The sequence below is a fragment of the Falco cherrug genome, chromosome 6, assembly GCF_023634085.1.
Source record: "Falco cherrug isolate bFalChe1 chromosome 6, bFalChe1.pri, whole genome shotgun sequence".
NCBI classification, from domain to species: Eukaryota; Metazoa; Chordata; class Aves; order Falconiformes; family Falconidae; genus Falco; species Falco cherrug.
Genome location: NC_073702.1, coordinates 86,398,979 through 86,424,654, shown reverse-complemented (window position 1 = coordinate 86,424,654; position 25,676 = coordinate 86,398,979). Strand labels below are relative to the sequence as shown.

The 25,676-nt window shown below is 41.2% G+C and overlaps 1 protein-coding gene across 1 annotated transcript in view; it reads right to left on the bottom strand.

Annotated features, from left to right (window-relative positions):
- KIF26B (kinesin family member 26B) overlaps positions 1 to 25,676 on the bottom strand; it is a 302,956-nt gene that overhangs the window by 262,553 nt on the left and 14,727 nt on the right. The window lies entirely within an intron of this gene.

The following is a 25,676-nucleotide window of genomic DNA, read 5'->3' as shown; positions in this document are numbered from 1 at the left end:
TAATGAACTTCAAAGCAATATAATGGCTGAGGCTGCCATCCCTACTTGCCATACGCCTGACAAACACAGACATGACATCAGCTGAGGAAGCTCAGCTCTCTGTGCTCCAAGTAGTTACAAGCCTACAGTTATTTGTGACATGAATATCATAGAATGGACAATAAACACGAAGGCAATCCTGTTGGCAAACACATACCAACTACAATGTGAAAATTACTGCATCTTTAATTATCTGTCCCCACATATATGCATTTTCTAGATGCAGCTACATGTGTTTCATTTATAAGCCAAATGAGTTGTTAAAAGGGTAGATTTAAAAATAACTCCACCAGCCTTGAAAGAAATTCCTCTACAACTACCAACATTAGAGATACTGGCATCTGATCCCATATGCAGCTCACACATACCCAAAAGAAAGAATTTCCTATCACAGCCAGTAGCAACACTGATGTTCATTAAGATTATTAAATCCTTATCCCCAAAATACACACATATTGACAGTGGATGAAGCAATTGTTTTCTCCCCTTTCCGACAGACCATACACCAAACTGCCACCCCTCAGGTTATCAGCAAAGCACAGAAATAGCTGTATCAGATCCCAGTAATGGTCCATCCATCTCTTCTATAACAATTCTAGGGGTTCATTTGTGCCCTGATGCATGAGAGTTTCTCCCCTTCTAGATATTTAATCTGATTTTGAGTAACATGAGCCCTTCCGGGCTCAAGTTTCCTCAGCCTCTAGTCACCCTGGTTTGTCAATTATATCAAAATTAGTGATCACATTTGTAACCCTCTTTGCAACAAATGCCTCTAGTTGCCAGACTAAGCATAAAGGCATTTGAGATTGAAACGATTCTGCAACAATGAGCATGAAAAGGAGAAAAAAGAAAAACGAAAAGGAAAAAAGAAAAAAAAAAAAAAAGAGGCAAGGGAGTTTGTGATCCCATAGGAAGCAACTCAGAAGGGAAAAATGAAAAGCTGCTCTTTTCTGTAGAAGGGCAGCATTAAAAGGCCCAACAGCAAAATGTTCTTCTGGGGATGAAAGTCAAGATATAGCAGGAGCTCAATAAGGCTTCATCAAGAGCTCTTTCAGAACCTCAAAAGTTAAAAAAGGAGTGGTATAAAAATGCAAACAAAGATACATTGATAAGCGTGAGTATAAAGAGACTAGTGCAAGCAGAGAGAGACAAAAGTCAGAAAGGCTAAGGCACAGGTACGCTATGAGTCACAGCTACCAAGGGAAATAAAAAATGACAATAAGGAAGCCAGATTAATAATTAGTGAAAGGATGCCGAATAGACAGATCCATTACTGTAGGGAAGTCTTTTGTTAAGCAACAGAGAATGTGGAAAAATATCCAACGGCACAGCACAGACTGAATTACTTTTACCTGAGGCTTTGCGTTATTTTTAATGAGAATTAGGAACTAGGGATTGTAAAATAGGAAACAAATAGAAAAAAGATAAAATACTATAGGTAGGTACACAGAATATGTTTAGTCTGGCATGGTTTAATGAGATGTGCCAAGAACACATAAAGAATAAAGTATTTTTAAGAATTCATACAGGATAGGTAGAATCCCAAGAGGACGAACCAAATTACTATCTGTGGAAAGGAGACAATGAGAAGGCATGGTTATTATAGCCTTGATGCCCATAAAAATACTGAAATGAAAGAAGAAGACTTAGAATCATGTAGGGAATAACAACAGTCAACGGAAAGCCAATAATGTTGAGTCAATAAATGACTTAAAAGATGGCAGAAAAGTAGTAGATGTGCAACTTAACTGCCTGAATAATTGAACTATATATTTCATTAGTAGACTAAGGAAGTACAGTTTATATCAAAATACAGCTAAAAAAGCACACAGGTGGCTGAAAAGACCTTCTTGATCAATCATTTTTGGTAATTCACTATCAAGCTAGGAAAATATGAAGCATGGCATTACAAGGGTTTACTCAGACTCCAGTAGTACACAGTATTTTTAAGAGTGATTTGAAAGACTGAGTGCACTTGCAGATTTTGTGGAACTTAACAGTCCAGGAGAAGCATTACAGGCACCTTAAAGGGCAGGGCTAACAGGCAACAACATTTCTCCATTTCCAAATAAAGACATTTCATTATTTCTCCAACTAGTGATTGATCCAGTCAATGGGAAAAGAAAGCCCTCCGTTTCAAGAAGGGGTGCAAGTGCTGGAGCAGTGCCCTTGCAGTATTTAGAGAAGGAAGAGTCTCACACATTTTAGCACTCTCATCCTTTTGGTTTAACGCTGCTGTTCAAGCTACTGTCTCTGAGAAGCACAATGTTTGGTAAGCTCGAGTTTGGAAATCATCCTGTCAGGCAACAGTAACAATAACCTGACTTAAGCAGAGTCATGGTTTATTATAAAAGTTTGAGTTTATATGTTTCAGAAAGTTAATAGTAGCTGTATTGACAAGTAGATTAACTGCCTAGGCCCAAACACGTGTTAAGAGAGCTGCTATCAGGCTGAACAGAAACACTCAGACATAAATAGTCCCATCACATTTTTGAAACGATGAGGGTTTCCAGTCTCCAGAGACATTTATACACATGAAGTGCCATGAAGTGGTTGAAACTGGCATCGAAACAGCTCTGAAGGGCACATCAAAGTATGCTTGCAAAACCATCTTTCATGCGCCCATTCTCACATGAACAATGGTGACCTGGGGCAAAGAGGCTTACCTCACGGAGAGTAATGACCACTTGGAGCTGACGTCACAAAGCTTCGTTTCAAGCATCACCTACACCTAGCCAACAGCTAGCACCCCAGAGACACCTCGCTTCTCAGCCAACAGCAGCAGGCACTCCTGTACCTCAAGGAACGTGTCACTGGCGAGAGGAGATGAGGTAGAACAAAAGGATGGGTTTTGGAAGGAAGAAGGTTGCTGCAACACCCACAGCCCAGGACTGCAAGCTGGCAAGCCAGATGCTACCAGACAAGAAAGCCCAGAATGAAATGTCAGCTTCTGGAAAGCTTTCGTAAGGATTTCTTTCCTATTACTCTGTCCGCCACATCAGTTACCATTCCTTAAATGAAACAGCAGTGACCAAACCATCAAGTTTCTTTCAGGCAAAACAGTAATTGAACACAAGAGTTTTGCCTCCCTAAGCATGATTTCTACGTTTCTCTTCCATCAAGTATATGCTTAAACCATTATCTCCCCTCCTCCAGTTATGGCGGGTGCAACATCCTGAAGGTCAGGTTCTCCTTCGCTCGTGCAATCAAATCCCCTTTTTCAAAGTCCCATGTCTCCCGTGGGGCAGCAAATAAAGCAGAGGAAGAAGGGAGGAAAACATACTCTGTATGCAACCTCATGTCTGTAAGACAAGTAGGTAACCATTTCAATCAGTAAAGGGAGAACCAATTTACAAACTGACAATTCCACTACAGATTTAGGCTTTTGAATATTTGTTATTCAAGATTTTAGGGAAGGGACACGTTACTTCGTGGTAGTAATCCCAAGCCTTCACAGAACCTGCAGCTGAGGAAAACCACATACAAAAACTCAGTAGTATGTATAACAAGAAATAAAAACAGACTACATAGCAAAGAAAGTGTGACTAAATCTTTTGAAATTAAACTCTATTATTTCATATCACTTCAATACAGTAACCTGCAGCAGCAGGCCACAGACAGCATCGCAGATCTCTTATCACTCATCCTGCAGCTCCTTGTTCTTGGGACCAGTCCTGTTTTGGGGATAGCAGCCCTCTATGGGGATACTATCCAGGACTGTTACTTTGGTTTCAGATGCTGTATCTCCAACTCAGGGCCAGCCTTTTTAAACTTTATAGAACATGTAACTATTGCAAAAGAAAAGAAATATCAGGAGACTAATACTTGTAAACAAGCCATCAATTGTTCTCCCAAACAAAACAGCACCACACAATTATCTAGGAGGAAAATCTTGCTTTTCAGAAGTGTGTGTGAGAGACAGCACAAAGAATAAAAAGAGAATTTATCCCCTGAATCCAAGTTCCCCTGTTTGCTTTCCTACTTCACTCCAAATTCATACCATCACTGGTAATGGCTTGACTTACAAATCTGAGCATCCAACTGTTTTAAACACAACACACAGAGACACAAAAAAGGTAACGTGTGAACCATGGAACAAACACTGCACACCTACCCAAAAGGAATTCAGTTCCTCTGTGTTTCTGATTTGTCTCACATTCACATCCAACCACGAGCACAGCTGAAATCATCTTGCAAATAAGATATTCCTATCTTTAGTAGTGAAATACTTTTCAGCTATGTCAAGACAACATCATACTGGATGACCAAGGGTGTTATTCTTGGAAACAGAAAAACTAAGATTTTTCACAGAACAACATAGACTCATGTTTTACACATTAGTTAAGTCCTGTTTGACACAAGCGATTTGGCATCTGCAAACCTCCTGAGGATACTCATAATAAAGACTTGGGGCGGGGGGCGGGAGGGGGGGGGGGGGCAGGGCGGGCAGGGAGAGAGAAAGGAAAAAGAAAGAAAAAAAAAGGCAAGCATACACATATTTGTTTAGGAGTCAAAACTAGTCCACAGATTCAAAGGTTCCAACCCACAGTTCACACTAAGGTGTTTCAAAGAGGTCCCTTGAGCACAACAATACCATTTTCCCCTACCAGTAACTATGTGCTTACTATTTGCAACTTTTAGTGTATGTTAATAAAAATAATCTGAGGCCTGCTTGATACGCAGATATTTATGCTGAGAGTGTTAGCAGCTGGGTCCAATCCTGCCCTCAAAAACTGACAAAGACAGACCTTTAACAGAAAGATTTTACAAAAGTAAAATTACTGAGACTTCTGCAATAAACTTGGAGAAAAAGAAATACTGTGGTTTTCATTTTGTTTGGTTCTGGGGTTTTGTTTGGATTTTGGTTTAATTTTTCTTTTTAAATAGAGGATTAATCTCACTGCTCTCCTGCCCCTTCACACCTAAGGTGTCATCTTCCAGACATCACAGCAGGTGTGTTCTAGCCCACCCATAGCTTCAGGGACTAATTAGATATTCCCTGTGCCTGAAAGGGACCACAGTTTCTTACCTAATGATTACTATTTGCAGGTCTGTTTGATTACAGGCCTGTTTAATAGCATTGTTTCTTCAAAGCTGACCTAAACTAAAGTGTTTCCAGTGTTGGTTCCCACAAAGTTGAAAGGAATCCTTCATTTTTATGATTATTGCAGCCTTCTAGAAAAGTTGAAGGAAACTATAATTAAATTAATAAGTTCAAAGTTTAATCAACTGATCCCTATTGTCAGACTTACAAGCTTTTCGTGCTTCAGTCTATTTTTTCCACCAGTTCAGCCCCTTACAAGAGCTACATTTTTGCTCATTCAAGATCTACTTGCTCTTGAGGTCTTGTTTAAAGGAGAGGGGAAGAGCCAAGAGCTGTTAAACTCACTGTTGGGAGACATCACAAACAAGAAATTCATCAAATTTATTCATACATTCACAAGAAAAAAGTCACAACAAATCTTTTATCATCAGCTTCAAAGATGTAACAACTATATTGAACGCTTTTATTTTGAGCAATGCATTTCTGAATCCCATATTTCTGCTCCTCCTGAGCAAGTGAGCACGAAGGCAAAGCTAGCAGCAGCAAATGAATAGTGGAAAGAAATGGGAGAGAGAGATACACCTTCCATATTTAATTGTACTGGGGAGCATCTGTGGAAACATTCCTGTAATTCATCAAATAAGCAAGAAATTCGACTGTCTACATAGCTGTTCACTAGAACTGCACAGTGACACATCCTATTTGCACCTCATTGAAGAAAGCAAGAAAGACTGTCTTCATTTCTTTTTCCTCAGCCTATAATACCCAGCTTACGCATTCCACAGCAACCAAGGTATCAGCTCCTCCTGCGGAGTTTAGGGACTCAGAAGATTACAGCATTTCCTCTGAAAAAAAATTAATCTTTGAACATCATCACTTATTTCATGAAGCAAATAGCTGGACTATTCCATAAGCTACTATTTAGGTACATGATTTGTAGAAGTATACACAACTTCAGTTACCAAGAGACACAGAAACTTGAAGATGGCTCAGTATCTGCGACAGATCTGTGTCAGTACTGCATGCTTTTTCTGCATAGAGGGTAATGTCAAGGCTGTGGATGGAGTTGCTCTAGCACTGGATAGGTGTCTGTTAGCAGGAGGATTTTACAACAGAAAAATTAATTGCTTAATTGAAATTTCTTTTCATCCTCCCCTGCAGTCAAATAAATCATTGTACAACATTTAACACCACCTACGGGAAACTCACCGTAATACCTCCCCAAGTAGGTAAGCAATTTGTCGGGAAGGGGGACCAAACCAAGCTAGAAATCTCTCAGCTGTATGCACTTCTATTAAATTCACAACAACTGGGCAGGAGGTTAGCCCCAAAACAGTAAATTTACCTCAGTATTGCCTCCATCCTGAAACAAAGAGTTTTGATGAACAAAGCCAAAAAGAAAGAGTGGAAATGTTCATATTCCTTCCATTTTTCTGCAGTAGACTGTATTTCCTCACACCTATAATATATCAAAATATTTATGGGAACAAATGATGCACATAAAAACCTCCTCTACTTATCTGCTGGAGAACTGCTTTTCCTGGTGTTTTGATCCCAACTGACTACTAGAACTTCAACCTAAAATAATGCTACAAAAAAATGGGGGAAGCATTACATATAACCCGGCAGAGTAATTCCTGTTCTTCAGCAGATTGGATTCAGCATCACGGGAGCATGGTGGTAAAGTATGTGTTAATCACAGAACAGGATCACAGAACCCTTCAAGACTAAAAGGGACCAGGAAACCTGGGATCCAGCCTCCTTCCCAAAGCAGGGCCAGCTGATATTGGTACACTCAGCTGAGCTGATTTCATTTTCACTCGGGAGCATTTCTCATAGCAGTTTGGACAGAGCCACCCTGAGGATAGTACATCCATACCTTCGCTGCAAGGAAGGCAGAAGAGAAGAAAAAAAGAGGGGTGGGCATGGTGATGAGCCCTACCACTGAAATCAGGACACGTGCAGAGTCAGCAGCAGCTATCCCTCTGCCTCGCCCAGAAAGTCAACAGTAAGGTCATTACAAGTTTGGGGAGAAATCCTCCATTCTGTGCAGGACATGCAACTGAATTTTTTTTATTCTTTGACAGATTTTTGAGAGTTAGATGTTTACCTTACATGCAAGCAACCAGATGAACACCCACAACCACCTTGTTGTAACTGTCACCCATGCTTGCTTGTCTCTCCCATGAATAGAGCCAAACCACAACCTAAATCAACATGACAATTCAGAATTTTCTTTTCTACTAGAATTTGTTACCTTCTTTTTCTTTACTGCACATTCTTAAGTCATTTTTCTTTAAGTAGTCCCAATGATGGCACAATATAGAAAGCTAAATATGTAAATATTTGCTAGGTCAGGACCAGAGATCCCTACCACTATTTCACACTGTTTGAAAAACTCTTCCCTGTGATCAGCTTTAGCACTTTTAGAATCTTTATTCTAAATTTATTAGAATCTTCTAATTTATTAAATTATTTATTTAATTTATTTAGAATCTTCTCAGTGCCTGCAGCTAGTCTTCCCAAAATGTAGGGAAACAGATGCACAGTAAAAACTCTACTTATACCCTAGATGAGACTAATCAATACAACTCTAAATTGTGTGTTTATTTCCACTTCTTTTAAGGGAAATAGCAACTAAAAAGCAACAACTTGTATCTGGAGGATGTGTAATTATGGACAGCAAGTGTCGTTTCAATATAAATAGGGGAAATAAATGCAAATTATACAACACTTAACTCTTACGAATTGGCTGTTAACTGAGACAATAGTCTACAAGATGTTGTTTGGAGTATCTCATTAATAAAATTCAAAATTGTTTTCAGCAATTATGCACAATCATTGTCATTTTATCACTGGCCAAAAATAGTCCCTCACTGCATGCTTCAACATATAATTGTATCACAGATTGCCAAGAAAATTATCCTGTCTATAGGAGAGAATTAGAACTGTACTACACTAACACAGAAATATCACACACTAGCAAAAGGAAATGTTAGTTTGGATATGAACTTACGGCTAGAGAAGACTAGTAAACATTCCTGAAGGACAGCACTTACAGAGTGATGGGGCACTTTTATAAACTGATTTTAGCAGGTCTAGTAAAGCACCTTCCAGGCCTTCAGAGGTTTATTGTAGCTGGGTTTTACTCTCAAGAACACCTGTGCCTAAATAATCTTCTGGTTTGGTTCATAACATTGAGCACTGCACACCCACTTGTGAATCACCTTGACAAGCTGCTCTGCAACAGGCAAGTAAAACACCGGTTTCGCAGCAGCACGAGGAAATAACTAGCCCCAGCTCCCCAGCCCCTGTAACAGCATGTTTGGAAGGACATAAGCAACAACCAGCTCTCTGGCAAGCCAGTACACCTAGGTACCCAACAAGATCAAACAGTTCCCTTGATTACTATGGAGATTGTGCCGCAACCAGTGCTTGTCTATTTTTACCCGTAGCAAACAGAGCCAGAGCTTAGGCTGGGACGCAGCAATCTGGGCAGAGCCCAGCACACTAAACCTGCAGCTGAATTCTCTGCAGCGCCTGGATGTCCCCCGTCTCCTCTCTCCATACCCTGCATGGAAAACCCCAGCTTTCCCCCACACGTATCCTAGCTCTGTGCTTCACTCCATACTTCCAGGCAACCTGCAGCTAACCCCATCAGTCCCTTCCTCCCCCCGGAAGATTCCATAGCTTGTCCTTCCGCCGGCCTTACGCACACCTTCAGATCCGACCTCCTTGCCTGCTGCAGGCACACGTCTGTCTTACAGAGTTCATGGCAGCCCAGTTACTTCTGTGATTTTAACGCACTGCAGTGTCAGAATCTCCTCAGTGGAAACATGCTCCAACCCTTTTTTTTGCAGGGAGCTATGCCCGCCTAGACAGAAATAGCAACAGCAGAAATAAGCATAAACTCAAACACACCACTGGCAGAAGCCGTTCTCGAGTGCCTGAGACGTCGCAGGCCACCTGAAACCTGTCGGAGTGGAAAGATGGAGGTAACCAGGCCTGGGAAGTTTGATAAACATTTATTTGGGACCTAATTTTGCTTACAATTTTTTTTTGTCTGTATCTTGCTGTATCCTTTATTCTTTACAATACAATCTGTCCAGCTCTGTGTGGCTCAGAACGGCAACTTCAGGCCACCCTGAATTAAGCAGCTGCATTTTACTTTCAGGAGAGAGTAAAAACATTTTGGTTTTTAGATGATAGGCATAGTTCATAGGGGAATAGATGTGTGGAATATATTTGCAACTGAACACCCTCAAGTTTTCAAGTGAGGTCCTAGAATGCTCAGTCATTACCTGAAAACTCACCTTCTGCATCCAACTTTTTAATCCACAGTAAAACCTCCCAGCCTTTGCCATTCATTCCCTCCACACAGACAGAACTTGACACAGGAAAGAATGTGGGGTTTTCCTCTACTGTCACTTTCTAATTTTGCAAGATAAAAATCTAGTCTTAAAAAAATCTAAGAGTTATGAATATTTGTCTTTGCAAGCACAAGTTTTAAAAAACTAAACATGTTCAAAAGGATTTCCTGATAACATGCCCAAAAGCATAAAATGTATGTGTTTTTAAACAAGAATGTACAGTACTTTTGTAAGAGAACTGAAAAGAAATTAAAGATTTAAAAATAAATTACAAAATTATGAGAGGCATACAAAATCAAGGGAGAGATTCATCTCTCCCATCAACACTCAATTAACTCAATGAAGTTAATATGTCCAATCAAGTGAAAAAGTAAATGTGACCAGCCTTCTCTCACTGGTCCAAGAGCACCTAAGTCTCGGCTTATTGATAGATCCATCTTCAGCCCCAGAAATTATGCTCCCACCTGAAGTCAATCAATGTTTTTCAGATGGGACAATTTTAAGCAGCAGTTGAAACTAAAATCCGAGTCAGCTGTGCTGTATCTCCCTCGGGGAAGGGAACAGACCAAAGCAGAAGCAGACAGAATAACTGCCTTACAAGAGGGATAATGACAGGTAGTTTGACAAGCACCATACTGACTTTATAAAATGTTTCACACACACAAATTATGCAATGCAGCTAATAACACGACGGGGGTGGAAGGAGGCTGGAAAAGCAGAGCACTGTTCATTCATTCTGATGCCATGTTGTTCATACATTGCAGAAGTGTCTGTCTGTGTTTTGACAAGCTGCCAGTCTATCACTACCTAAAGCACAAGACTTGCCGTAGGCAATTTGACCCTTTTCTTCCTTTCCTACGCCCTCTTGCTTATTCGAAAGAATATAGGCTGTCCAGTAACGGCATTTGATGTTTTTTAAAGGCAGGCTACAGTTCAGGATTATTTTGCATATGCAGGAAGACCACAGGCACAACTCAGTATTGTCTGTGCAATTGCAACTAGTTCTCTGTTATCAGGAAGAAGGCCAATTACAGTTCTGTTATTCAGACATTTTTCAAACTTCAGACTAAAGTGAGAGTGGCCCTAGAACTTCACCCCAAACAGATGCTTTAAGCAGCTTGGGATAAGTAGGTTAACTGAGTGTGGACTTCAGCCTTGTTTTTTTACTTCTACTTGCTCACATAGTTTTGGTGATAAAAATAAAATTGGGCCTCCAAATATAGGTGTTCATATGCCTTATTTTTTCCAGAAGCGTGGTATCTGAGCAGATGGAGAAATCAAGATACCTGTTGGCACCAAGCTCTTCAGTTGCCATTCAACAGCAAGGGTTAGAAATATGATGGGAGTTACTTGAATTACAAGACTTAACATAGTGAAGTAGTAAAGGGTAGGTCACAAACTAATATTTGAAAGGGGGGATTAGAAAGAGAAGGGAGATGTGTATTCTGCCTTTACTTTCTGTTCAAACAAGGTATCTACAATCTGTACACACGAGCAACCTCAAATAAAACACACAAAAGAAAAGAAAAATTAAAAAAAACCAAACCCACAACATATAGAGCCTTGCATCCTTTCCTCTTCATCTCCTATATCTGTTTAGGCATTTGGTACATAATTTCCTCCGTTTTGCTAACTTAAATGAAAAAAAAAAAAAAAAAAAAAAAAGCCAAACAGTCATACAAAAAGAAAAGGGAGAATTGGGTTCTTTAACAGCGCATTGCTTTGGACAGACTGGACCAGCAGCCTTGCCTGTTGAAGTTTTTTCTTTCTTCTCAAGAAAGGTTTCAGCTAAACCATCAGGTTACTGCACTCTGAAACCCAGTGTTCAACAGGGAGGGTATGCTGCATTTAGCTGGAGTGGAAACAGTTTTCTCCACGGCAGCCTGTATGTGTTTTAGATGGCTGACCAAAACAGCCCTGATAACAAACGACCTCCGGAGCTATCGCTGGGCAGCCCCAAGGCTCTTTGCTCACTAGGGTGGCAGAGTGAGAAACAGGCTGGGGGTGGACAAGAGGTTGGGAGGGGAAACAGCCCCAGGACAGCTGACCCCAACTGACCAAAGGGATGTTCCAGACCATATAACATCGTGCTCAGCAGTAAAACTGGGGGAGGAAGGTTTGCTAAAGTAGCTGTTGCTTAGAGACTGGCTGGGCATCGGTCTGCCGGCGGTGAATGATTGCTTCTGCATCTCCTGTTTTACAGGGTAAAGGTGAAAGGGGGTCCTGTTTTTCTTCAGTTAAACTGTCTTCATCTCAAGCCTTGTGGGTTTTCCCCTTGCTTTTGCCCTCCAATTCTCATCCCCACCCCACTAGAGGCGGGGGGCAGCGAGCAGGTGGTTGGGGGCTTACCTTCCAGCTGGGGTCAGCCGAGCACTGAGGGGCTTGCTAGGTGGCAGTTCTACTGGTCAGGGAAAATTGGAAGTGGGGTGTATGTACAATTAGATCACCTCCTTTCAAACATCCGGAAAACGGCATTTGTTCGGTTGTTACTGACATACAGTTGCATTTGAAACAGAAATTTAGCTCACCATAGGCCTGATTAGCAATTGCCTCTCAAATCAACGAACCCTTTTCAAATGCATGCCTACCCTGATAACAAATTGCTTCTGCCTTCTCCATGGCAAGTACCTTTACAGGGATTTAAGGCAGAGTTTGTAAGTGCTTAGTGCCCTGAAAGGTGTTAGTATTTAGTGCCACACTCAACACCTGATTAGTGATTCACAGCAAGTCAAGTCAAAGCTCACTTCTACCAGTCTGTATGATTCCTTTCTACTACTCCCCACACCATAGCAGCAATAAAGCACTTAATGCTGTTTTCAACACAGATAACATATTGCATCTGAAACAGTCTTTTAAACAGCGCAGGTAAAGGCAACTCATCCCCTGCTCATGTGACCTTTCCTCCAAAGTATTTCTTTTATAGATATGTCCACCAGACTAAATGCTGCTATCCTGATCCAAGCAAAACTTATTTTGAAGTCCAAAGAATTTCTCCAGACATTATTTGAACTGCAGACCAGGGATTAAGCTCAGTACAGTGCTGATTTCAGGAAAAGGCTCTATTTTGTAGGTAACTGAAAGAAAATAACACAGAAAATCCAGAAGGTTAAAAGCTAACATAATTACGTGACACCACTGATGACACAATCAGCTCAAATTGAGAGCATCCTGTGCTCCCTGCCGCCTTGCACACTACACGTTTTGACTAGGACCAGGCTGCATAAAAGAAAACACAGAATAATTATTTCCACACTTTTGCACTCATTTTGCTCTAGCTCAAGTGACCACAGAGACCTAAGAACCAAGCTGCGCCTGAGTCTAGACAAACTGTTCCAATTCACAAAAGAAGGGTTTCCTCACACAGTCATCCTACCACAGATTCTAAAAGACTGAAGAGAATCATGCTTCTGTGACCACAGACTACAGGGCTGAGATGAAATGCCATGCACTGGCTCACAGAAAAGCAAGAAGCAGCAGAAAGGACTTGTGCATTAGTGCCATATGAATATCACAGACACCATGCACCTTACTGACACACCAAGTGGCAAAACAGATGCCACAACACTATGCTGCCTCCAAACACAGGGTACCAAGTTGGCATACGTGTGTGGATACGGACCAGCCCCCCAGTGCTTCATGGGCAAGCCCATACAGTAATGCGAGCCCAGCGCCAGCAAGAACAGCGGAACCACTACAAGAGAAGCACGCGGCACTCATTGTGTAAGCTCCAGGCACCACAGCAAGGAAAGGGGAAGGCCAGATGAAGAGTTTGCTGGCAAATCCAGCTGGCAGTCACACTTACAGCATGAGAACCGCTTACCTACACCCAGAAACCATTACTGACTTTTGCAGGCACGTTGGCACAGAATCAGCCTGCCAGTTCAACCGCGTGCAGGATCAGAGCTACAGCCACATACACTGTTTACTGAAGAGCCACCCCCAGAAAAAGGCTGTCACAATATATACGCAAGGGTTTGATGGTGTTGCCACTTTTAGCTAATCTGAAAGCAAGGTAACAACCTGTGGGAAATAAAAAGCAATGAAATGCTCTCAACCCAACAGCTTCTCCCCACCCGTGTCCGCAGAGGACAGCACCAAGCACAAGGCAGGGTAAAAGACACAAGACCTAGAATTATAGGCCATTTACCGAAGCTACCTCCTTTTGCCTTTGGGCAGAAACATCCTAAAGTTATAGTGTTATAATGATCCAGGTGGTGAATAACCCTTGCAGGGTAAAATTTCCCTATGGTCATAAAAACAGCTGCCTAGAGGAAGAGGTAAAGGAGTGGAGATGTTTGAGGAAACATTTTCTTTGCCTCTAATACCTTACCTGTTGAAAGTTCAGGGACTCAGGGGAAGTTTATATCAATATAACTGCATTTGCTCTCTCATTTGCTTCTACAATAAAAGCAGAATAAGCAGCTGTGTTTACTGTTTGCAACTTGGAATTCATGGGTTTTTTTCATTACCATACCAAGTTATTCATAGTGACTTTAGCATCAAATCCATTTACGCTATTACAACTGCAACTGTGGTGATAAGTTAGAGTGATATTACTGTTCAACCACAGCACACTGAAGTTTTACAACACCTTTCACCTGAAGATTTCTGCAGAAAACAAAACTGCTAAAGTTTCTTGTGACCCTTGTATAATGGGTCCTTCACTTGTAGTACTTCAGACAGTGAAACTCAGACACTGGAGCTTGCAGAGAGTTACATGGCAAGCCTGTGAAACTTGCATCTCCCTCCCACGGCCTCAGTCCTAAAGATCTTCCTACAGGCCTTCTCGCATGTTCTAGAAACCCAGGGAGACATCATTTCTTGGGTTTGGTAACCCCTTGTCTGGGCTACATAGCATTTAGAAGTCTTAGAAATATAACCCTAATCTTTCAGAACAGAAAGCTGTCTAGCTGGATGACTATTGATGTAACATGATTAATCAATATTCCCATGTCACAAGCAAGAGAACAGAGCGACACCTTCAGACTTTCTGCTTAGTTTAGATGTTGTGGCTACTGTTTAAGAGCAGAGAGCTGTCCTTTCTTTTGTGTACGCAGTGCACACCACAACAGAACCCCGCTTTCCACAGAGACTTAGCATTTAGCATGAAATGCAAATAATGAAATAGAACAGCCAACACGGAGTCAGTCTGAAAGGCGTGAAAAGGTAAAACAAAGCAGGAGACAACTCAACCAGTACTAACGAAGCAAGAAAGAACATGACATTATATACAAACTTTTGTAAACAATTTCAAAAAGCTGTATTTTTTCTACTCCTAACCTGCCCTATTATGAATATGACAATCTCATGTACCATGCTAGGTAACATTAAGCTTGGCCTTGAAAATATAACAACATTGTTAAGGAGTCTGTCATTTCCCTTTAATTAGTGCCCTACTTTGTCTGACAGACAAGTGTTCATAGCTTACACCAGTGAACTTCAGCTTTGAATGTTGGGTAGATGTCAGCAAATACTGATTTTTAATGACGAACACAAATGAAAGGAGAAACGTATTATTGGAATCAGATGAGCTTGAAAGCTCAGCTATGGCTACAGGTGAGGAGGCATGTGGTGGGAGTCTGAATACACATAAGAAAGAAGATACCATTTTTGTCAGCTATGCCAGTTCAAAAGAAGATTTCAGAAGAAGGCAGGCATGAGTTACTAGCCCTGTGTGAACGTCATTCCAATGTCTAAGTCCAGCGTGAGGTTAAGCCTTGGCATGCAAAGGCCTCGGTCCGTGCTGCATTTCACCAGACACATTCTGCCACTGAAACCGTCTCACTTGCCCTCTTCCACTCAGGGCCAGAAAGGGGGTAAACAGCCACTAGCCCATGGAAAACCCAGTTAGATCCCATACCAAACCTTTCATGTAAACAGTCAAAGTGCAGTTTGAAGTGCAACTAGTGACTCTGGCAACAGCAGAAAGCAATACTGTCTCTTTGCAACAGCAGGTCTTCCTAGTGCCACAAATCAATAGCAGCTATCAAACAAATATTGTGCGTGACTCTCAGATGCAGATCACTGATGACAAATCACCACTCTGTCAGAAGGCTTTCTGATTTATTTCACATGTAAAGATTATAAGTAATAGCAAGCACTAATTATAATATGGGTGCCTTTCAACTACTGCATCAGAGAAACTCAGCTGTAATTAAAGTACCACTCTAGCCACTCAAAAGCCAGAAAACAATCTCCATTTGCAGTTGACATACCCTCTGAAGACTATCCAAAAAATTGCTCATCCTGTTTTCCTCCAGTCACTGTTATTCTCTGCACCAGGTTTAAGAGAATTTAAACTGACATGTATCTTCTGTTGCGTTCTATATGGTACACCAGGCAAACTTGTGATGCAAATCCATCTGCGACGTGCTGCTCTAAAGAAAAACAGAATGAGGCTGGGAAAACTTTTCTTGCCAGATAGAAGTAGAGCTATATTACTGACCTGCCAGCTAGAAAGAGCCCTGAATTTAGCTGGTCATTCTGCTCAAAGAAACTTGCTACTCAAATAGATCTGTAGCTAAATACCTTGCCGGCAGCACAAATATGTTATTAATTCCCAGTAAATGGAACCTGCTAGAGAACACAAAAACATCTGACCAAGAACTTAGTGCATCAGAATACCCTGTAGATCCAAAAAAACACATCCCATCTCATAAGAACTGGCTGGTTGGGTAGATCTGTTTATTCAAATTTTTTTACTTGTGAAAATGATAGAACTCCTATACTGCTAGATTGAGTTAAACCTAGAGGTTCAACAGGAAGCAGCTGCTGTTCTTTTTTCCGAGTACTTATCACACAGAAACGCGGGTCCATCTCTCTCTCTCCGCATGCCTCTGACCCTTCTTGTTAGGGGTGTAGGCAATATCAGAGTGCTGAAAGATTACAAACAGATTTGGACTGCGCCACAGGCCAGTCCGCTGGGATTAATAATGCTTCTCCACAAGGTACGTAATTTGCAGGAGGCTGGGCAGCTTAGGAGACAGGCAAGCCTGTGGAGAGTTTTCCACACCTCTTGCAGCAGGCAACTGAGACATTTCCGGGTTTTTAAAAGTAACATACAAAGAAACACTGTTTCTAATATATAGAGAAAGCCCACTCATTAGTTGTGTTCATTAGTTACTCTCCAAATGTTCAAACTTGGATTAACTTTCATTATTGTGATTAGGTACTAGAGAACAACTCTGCTCAAATTTGTTGGTATAGGTAAGATTGCTCTGTTGCTGTAGGATTTGCATAAAAGTGTTTAGAAGCATCATCAACAATAGTCGTTACCAGAAAAAAATATATATACAAAAAAAAGAAAGTTATTCAGTGCTTCCTTCAATACCCTTTCATCTACAGAGCTCATTCTGCAGTCAGGTGTTCTGGACGTGACAGAAAGACTAGAGACCTGGCTTCAGTTGTGTCCAGAGACTTATCTAGTTCCTTCAGATCTGTTTCATCTGTGTACAAAATCAAATTCTTCTTGAAACATCTATATGGCTCTGGGATTAAAAGAGTGCTATTAACACAAATAGTGTAGCTTGCATGTCTCTGTATTTTAAATACTGGTGTTATAATGGTCTTTCCACTACACAGTGAAGAATCCCTTTACTCAGTGACATCCAACTGTCAATTAAAAAATACCTGAGAATAAGAGTCATAGGGGTAGCTCACTTAACTACGGCAATGAGTAACTAGATAATGTGGTTATATTCCTGCCATTTCTCTGAAAAGAAAACAAAAATACCTCAACTCACCGTGTTTACAGGGAAACATCTCTGTCTCTGCTATACATGGCATTCAGATTACTAAGCGCACTGATGGGCATATGTTTTGCTGATACTGGCGGGCAGCTGGCACACAGGGAGGCTCTGCCTCTCCACCCCGCTACCAGGCATATGTTAATGCCACAGCCTAGCCTCAGCCCTGCCCTAGACAAATATGCCGGTGTATGCTACACGGGCAACATTCCACTGAAGTCCACAAAGTTACTTACAGCTGGCGAGCTAGTATTATGACATCTTATGATATAGCTGAGGAGGGAATGACAAAAATGATGGTTGCTAAAATTCAGAATCGAACCCTGCATGGTGCTATCAACTATATATCAACTCTTCGTCATGCTGTGATTTACCACCCACACCTTCTCTTCTCCCTGCCCCCAGCTGTAGATCTTCATGCCCATTCCCAAGCAGTTTTTCTTTCCCTCAACATGAAATTCAGAAGCAATTAACTATTTCTCACTATTGTACAGACACCTCCAATAGACGGAAAAATACCAAGTCTGGAAGGGAAAGTTTCAACAGAAGTACAACAAATTAGTCTGATGCTGAAAACATATTTCTCTGCAAAGCTAAGTGAAGACTCCGTTAGGATTTCTTTTCTGCACTTAAGATGCTCTGCAGGATCCTTTCCTGCAGAAATGACAGAACTTTAGTTAAATGTTATTTAACTAGAACATATTGCACAGCTCGAGCTAACAGATATTTACTGTATTGCATTTAGAGGAATCCTAACTGGTTTGTAGAATTTCTCCTCAGATTCCTGTGGCAACTGCTACACTTTATCATACAGTTACAGGATGTAGAAAGCAATTTTGTTTCTTGGTCACAAATACTTGCTATTTAAGCTTCTCTTCTGGCCTGAAGTTTGTGACATTAAAAGGACCACCCCTCTGAAGAAGAAGTAGAAACCACCACACTTCAAATGAAATCATTAATGAGCCAAAGTCATCCTCTCCATCCAGAAGTATGATTTCCATTATTTGCTCTCATTTGAGGAGCACAAGAGAAGAGCAGCAGCCTCAGTGTGTTCCTCTCTTACCCACACCATCTCTTTTCATCAGTATCAACTACGATAGCGTATCAACTTGCTTATAACCTTCATTCAGTAACTGAGCTTTTACAAAAAAAAAAAAAAAAAAAAAAAAAGAAACACCACCCAAACAAAACCAACCAGTGCAGTGAGAGTATAAAGCTACAGCAATCACTGCTAATGGATCCCTCTATCCATCTCTGCCTTGAACTCAAGAGTAAAGCAAAACACTAAACACAGAGTGAGATACTGCTATCATGGCTGGGGCAGTGTGGCGTGGGGCACAGGGCAGTTATAAAGGAGGTTACTCCAATTAGGGAAGTTTGAGTGTCAGGCTGTTGAATTCCCTATCATTTCCTGGCACCATTGCCTTTAATTAGGCCATGGATTGATTACTACCTTTGTTCTCTATTGACCCACCACTGACTCTGACAGGGGTTGTATTTTCCTCTGCTACAATTAGAAGACAAAGTTCTGAGTGTCAGCAAGCATTACACAGGCAACCAGGCTGCTCGGAACTACAGAGCCTTCAGAGATGTGTTTGTGACATTAACACGCGTTTCTTTCTTTAAAGGATACAGTAGGATGGAGTCAGTCCTGGTCCAATAGTAAATTACAGTCAAAGTTAATTTAAATTTGCCAGCGTATTTATATGCAGTGTATTAAAAAAAAAAAAAAAAAAAAAAAAAAACCCACAACCAAAAAACACACACACAGAGCAGGACTATTGAAACAGATTCTACCTGGTTCTTCTATAATCCAAAATAAGAGAAAGGTAACCAAGACAGGGTAGAAGAGACTGCTGTTTGAGCATTTAATTTGTAAAATAGCAGCAATTAGACTGGAGAAAGTAATTTTGTATGCAGGTATGTAGAATATAAAGCTTTATGGCAATCTAGAGTGCTATGGACAATCTACAGAGCCACAAGGCAAAAACACATTAAAAAAAGTGAAACCTGAAAGGATTGCACTGTTTCTACATTTATGGGTTTGTGTTTCATATTTTGGTAGCACTTCAAGGCAACAACCAAAAAAAGTAACTAAAAAAAAACCAAAACCAAGATTCCCTATGCCATGCACTGCACAAAGACAGATAGCTTTTCCCCCCCATGAGAATTTACAGTCTTAGTAGAGAGAGAAAAGAGTCAGGGCAAAAAAACAGAAGTAAAAATAACTTGTAGGTAGCACAGTTTGTTCAAGGCCATATGATTTGTCTATGCTGCTGCAAGAAAGAGAATTCCAGCTTCCACATAGGTTAGCAGCCACAATGCTTTTTGTCATTAAAACACAGGTCCTGGGAATCAAACTATCAGGCTCCCTGTGACAAGTCATTTCACTCCTCCACACCTTTGATCTCTAGTCATATATCCCCCCGGGCAGACAAAAGGCTGGAGGATAACTCATATATACTTGTGAGTTATTTGAGTCCATTTTCAAAATTGAACTAATGTATTTATTACTAGAACCAAATCCAGATATTGAAAAAAGCCTTAATGCATTTTGAGTAATTAAACTGTCTGAACATGGGAAGGTTCCTATTAAGAATGATTCTCATTGGTACAAGTGGGCAACTCAGAGGACGTTAGAAACTGACTGCAATGAAAAAAAAAATTGGAGGTTTTTCCCCCCACCCTTTTCCCTGTTTTTTTTCTCTTCCCATCACTCCTACTTGGCAAACTCCCACAGCTCAGGACACCACCACCTGTGGAACCAGGATGACACTAGGCAATTCTGCCAGCAAACCCAGGTGACCAGCATCTAGAGGATTTGCCCAGGTAGAAAATGGGTATCTAGCACCCATATTCCTCTACCACATCAGTGCTCCCACCACTGCAGGCACATCCGTCTCCACCCAGACAGGGAAAGCCATTGCTGGGGCTCATTTCTGCCTTGCCAGTCCACAGTTACTATTTTGGGCCAAGAGACAGTCACAATAGTTGAGCTTTTGGATTTCCTCCTTGGAATGGACAGGGGTAGAGCAAGCACAGAATTATGTGAATGCAAAACCATACTTGCTTGATGTCCGGCACCCAGGTCTGAGCCCAGACCCACTATCTCTAAAATCTTACACTTAGAGGTATGGGTATATTTTTACCAAGAAGCTTCTGCAAAGGAACTCGAGGAGCTTTTTTGTAAGCTTGTCAAAATACTTACAATTCCAGAAAGGACTGAGACAGACTTCCTGGGTAACAGGGTAGAAGTGTTAACAAAAGGGCAGTGGATGATGCAAGAGAAATAGAGCGGTGTTTACTCCTAGGGTTCCTTGAACTTGTTGAAATACCTCTAACAGGTAGAAGCAGCCCTGTATTTGTATTAAACCCTAAAGTATGATCAGCAGTCACAGCCATGGGACTTGCAATTAGTTCTTTTTTTATTCCACCATAGCTGAATGAAGAGAAAGTGAATTAACGGCACAACAGCCACAGAAAGGCAGAAATCCAAATTCTCTTCCCATCTACCCCCTGCATCACTGGAACACCATGAGCTTCCACAGAGAAATCTCAGCCTACAGGACCACAAGATCAGCTTTAAAGTCTGTGGCTACTGGAGAGCTATAAGAAAATTAAGTTTTGAAGCACAGGAGAATCCCCAGGATATAATTTTGAGAAGTGCAGTGGTATCCCACAATAAACTCAAAACCCGGGGAGAAACTGGTATTACCAGGATGTGCTATTTTGTGGCTAATAAGTTGTTTTTTTTCAGTAACCCCCTTACAATTAAAATGCAGATGAGTGCTTTAGCAAAAAGTGTTCATCTTTCACAATACATGTCCATCCATATTTTGAACATAAATTGCTGAGATATTGATACTTTCTCGTTAGCAATCCAGACCTCACAGATTACAGCCTTTTTTATTCTTTTCCTATCCTATATTTTATATATCCTATAATCCCCTAAATTACAGCTGAACACCAAAAGTATGTTAGCAGAAACTTTCAGCAACCGCAGATTAAGAGGCGATGCTGAATTTCTGTTATAATTGCAAGCACTCAGTCAAATATAAATTCGTTCTGTTGCAATGCAGATGCAGTCTTTGATTCATTAATTAGATACTCCTCTTTGCTCATAGCCACAGTATGGCAGGGTGAAGGAGAACACTGACTCCTAAGGCACCTGTCTCAGAGGAGCTTAATGGCTCACCACCTGGGCTGACCAGAAATACAGGACCAAGAAGGGCCCCATGCACTTGTTGTCACACTCCCTCCCAAAGGCAGAGCACCCTGTAGCAGACGGTTTTTCCACTTAGGAAAAGCAGCTCAAGGTACAGCTGCAGAAAAGAAACCTTCTGCATTGGGCTGATTGTTAAGAAGACAGACACCAAGACAGCCCAACACAAACATCTCAGTCTCAGCAGGGTTAAATCACATCTTTGCACTCTGCACAGGGAGAGCACAGATGCCTCTGTAAGATGCATTTATGGTTTTCAAGCACCTTCCCCCTCTTATAGACCTTCTTCGATTAGGTGATATTTAATCCACTATTTGTCACTGCAAGTGGTTGTTCATGGCCACACGTAAGTAAAGCATAAAACACTATAGTTAGACAGTTACTGCTGTCAATACTGTATGTGTCTGTCTACTTGCATCGCCATACTAAATTCACTACCTTCACACCAATACTAAGGGTAGGCATTCTCTTAATTAAATTGGCACCTCTGCCCATTTTTCTATCACCTACCAAAAAAAATTAAAGAATGGCAGCAGAAGTGTAGTAACTAAGACTGCAGTATATGAAAAGGCTGGTTTTTTCCCCCCTCTAGTTACAAGTACATTTTTTCATCATGCAGTCATAAACTGTGGGGGGAAAATCATTGGCCTGCAGCTATATGTAGTCATAGTGTTTACAAATATTCTGATGTCAGATGAACAGTTCACGTCTTAATCACTCAGCTGGGTGTAGATATTTGGCTCTAGAAAACACAAATACCTCCAGACTGAAGGAGAACATAGGTGAAACAAGGTCTGGTTTATTGAGTCACATTTCATGCATTGACTCCCTTTGTTGCTAGTAGAAAGGGGTTGGGGAAGGGGTTAGTTTTGCCAGATTAGCTCCTTAACAAGCTCACCATAAAGTCAGAAAAGTTCTGGCACAAGAGACAGGGCAAGAATGTGCACGTCAGAGGACAGGACTGCAGAAGCAAGGCAACAGGGGCCCAGAGAGGCTGTACAATCTCTGGCCTGGGAGATGCTCATAATTTCACTGCACAAGCCCCAGGACAAGCTGACTAACACTGAAGTCCACCTTGCTTTGAAGAGGAGGCTGGACTAGCTAACATCCAGGAGTCCCTTCCAACCTAGAACGTCTACCATCGAGCCTGGCAGCACTGCCGCCCAGGGGAGCTGCACCAGCATATTACGCACCTTTCCGATTCCACAGAACTGCATCAGTGAGCTCGGTTTGAATTTTCCATCTGTGCTGACATTTGGTGAAAGAATAATTAAAAGGGGCGATGGGGGTTAAAAAAACCAAATTGTAGCTTTATTAGCCCTGTGTTTGTTTGTAGGCAGACCTACCTCTCCTCTCATGCAGCCAATTCAGCAGGCTGTGGTTAGCCCTATAAAGATTTAATTGTGCCACGTTGCCCTGGTTCAGACGGCTTGTTCACATTATCACCTCTGATGTGAGTTGAGAGGTGCTCTTTGATAACACCTGGTGCCCAGAGTGGGGTCTGCTTTGAGATACATATGTGTGCACCACTTGCTCTTATTTTGTTCAGTGTTCAGCACTCCTGCTTACACATCTGCTTTTAGTTATTAATGTGTGAGCAAGCTTGCTAGAGACAATAACATATTCCCAAGGCCGTAACTTCACTTAAAACTGTATTTTCATGATTCTCTACCACTAAATGAAAGACAACACTAAGGCTTGACTAAACACCACTATAAAATCAAGTCTAACATGCAGAAGAAAACAATTGTTATGACAGCGATTCCAGTTGTAGTTCTCAATGTAGTTCTCTTAAGCCAGGCTTAAGAACCACCAAAGCCTTTGCAGTTTGCTAGAACTCGTAAGGAGTTCACAGCAACTCTGAAAAATCAAATCAACAGATTCTGGAATAAGTTAGCCAACCTGAAAATTGACAGGATCCTTTACAGTAAGTTGCTTTCCTTGCTAATCAATAATGAGAATAAAATGAAGGAAACGTCTGATCCATTCTGTTTCACCAGCTCCTGTAGACCCTGGCTGCCAGGCAACACAGCAAGCAGTTTCCTTAGGGTTAGAGTTAATTGCTATAAATCACAGAGCCAGCAGCAATCCTATCCAGGTGAGTCATTAGTTAGGGAAATGAAAATAATCAAAAAGAGAAAAGAAAATGGGGTAGAGGGATTAAAATAGAATAGAAGGTTTTTTTTTAAAGGGAAGAGGTGTACAGCGTGTTTGCTGGTTGCAAGAAGAGAACCAGCAGTATATAAAGAAAGCACAGGGCTGTGGCCAATTAGCAACTCCATGTTTTGGGTGCCCTAACAAGCCTCATGCTGCCTGACAGGATCTTTCAGCAGACAATGATGAAGGAAAGCGCAAAGTCCAACACCGCTTCACCCAAGACAGAGGAGGCCTCTAACAAATGCTGGAACATCTACAGATACATTTCACCTTTGTTTTACACCCTGTAATTTCACTGGAGTCACTACAGTTGCCAGAATAAAAGCAAAGATGGAGTTGGGTGCAGGATGTACAGTTTACAATGAACATAATTATTTTCCAGTTAATTGTACATACACTGCAACATGTTTCCAGCAGATTTTTCTACCTTAATTCCCATGCTGGTCTCCAGTTCGCTCACAGCATGCCGCTGGAGGTCTGACATAAAACCGGTATTATAACAGAGCGTGCAGGTTGCCACAGATGGTTGAAATTAAAGGCAGCTTAACAAGCCATTCCACAGACAAAGAGGCAGCACATCGAGAGCTGCCCACAGTGAGAACGGTGTCTCCAAACATGCCTGCCTCGAGAGACATTGCAGTGCTGATGCCAGTCTCCAAACCCGCAGCCGCTTGGCTGACATCCAGGAACAAAAGCTACGGGGCTGGACTCCCAAGGCACTGGCCAAGCGAAGCAAGCACGAACCTGCAATCCAGCCATCCAGCAACAGTGGGGTCAGCCTTACAGAAAGTTATTCCTCTCCATTAGGTACACCCAGCATCAGCAGCACTTCAAAACAGCCCTCTCCTGCCCACAGGGCTATGCAACGTTTTTATGAAGCCTAGCAACATGTAGTGGGCTCTGGTAGGTGCCACAAGAAGATAAACAGCTTTGAAGAACTTGGCCAAAATATCTGCAGAAGTGGAGGCTGTTAGAGCAGCAGCATGCACTCAAACACTCTTTAATTGTAAATGATGAAAAAAAAAAATCAAACTTACCTTAGAAAGTTGCTATTAAGGTAACAGCCAGCAGGAAAGCAGGCATTAAGCGATTTACCCATGATGGCAAATGTTATTATTTCTTGTTCTTAGCATGTTTTTTTCTGAAAGAGGAAGCTTTCTCAGAAAGGATATTCATCCCCAAGATCACTTTATAGAATCACAGTAGAGCATTAGCCTGATTTCCCATTTACCTGGCAAAACTGCCGACAACAGAGTAACTTGGGGTGTGTTTTCTGCGTGCTGTTTTCAGGGTCTCCATCTAAGGCTCATGAGGATTACAGACAGGATCTAAATAAATGTTTAAAATACTAATAATGATGCTTGTTGTTATTTGGATTAGAAAGGATGTAAATAGAAAAAAGTTACAGTTGCTTTACTTTGCTTGACAGGTGTCATAGCAAAAGCAGTTAAAGCAATACAATCCTCAATGCAAAAGGAAGAGAATTAAAATCTGAAAAATGCTATTTCTGCAGTTTAAACCTTGTGAATAACGACAGTAACAAAGAATGTCTAGGGATGGGAAAGAGAGGGAACACATCTGAGATATCATGTAAGCCAGTACAAATTGTTACTTAGAAATTCTAGACATATTCTCAAGACAAACTTTTTGAAAAGTAGAAAAATGCTTTCACATAAATATTTACTTTTCCACTAGAAATAAAAACACTGAACAATCTATTCCAATTAATGTTCTAACTAATGAAATTACAAAGGCCCCCTTTCTGTTCTTTCAGATACAGTTTAGTAGCATTTATATGTTGTCAAGCCTTGCATCACCCGTTTGATCTCTGGAAAGGCAGAGAGAATACAAAACAAACATTAACAAATACCACATGAATACAGAATGCCTAACAGCATGCCATTCACAACAGCAGACAGCCAAGGACAATTAAATTATTCATAGATATGAACTGTCCAAGGTAGGGAGGAAAAAAGACAGACAAATAATAAACACTCTCTTGGAAACAAAAAATATCACAAAGAAGCACCCAACCCCACTAGCAATTTTAATTTTTTTTTATTTTTTTTTTTTTTTTTTGTTAAACTGACAGCCAGCTT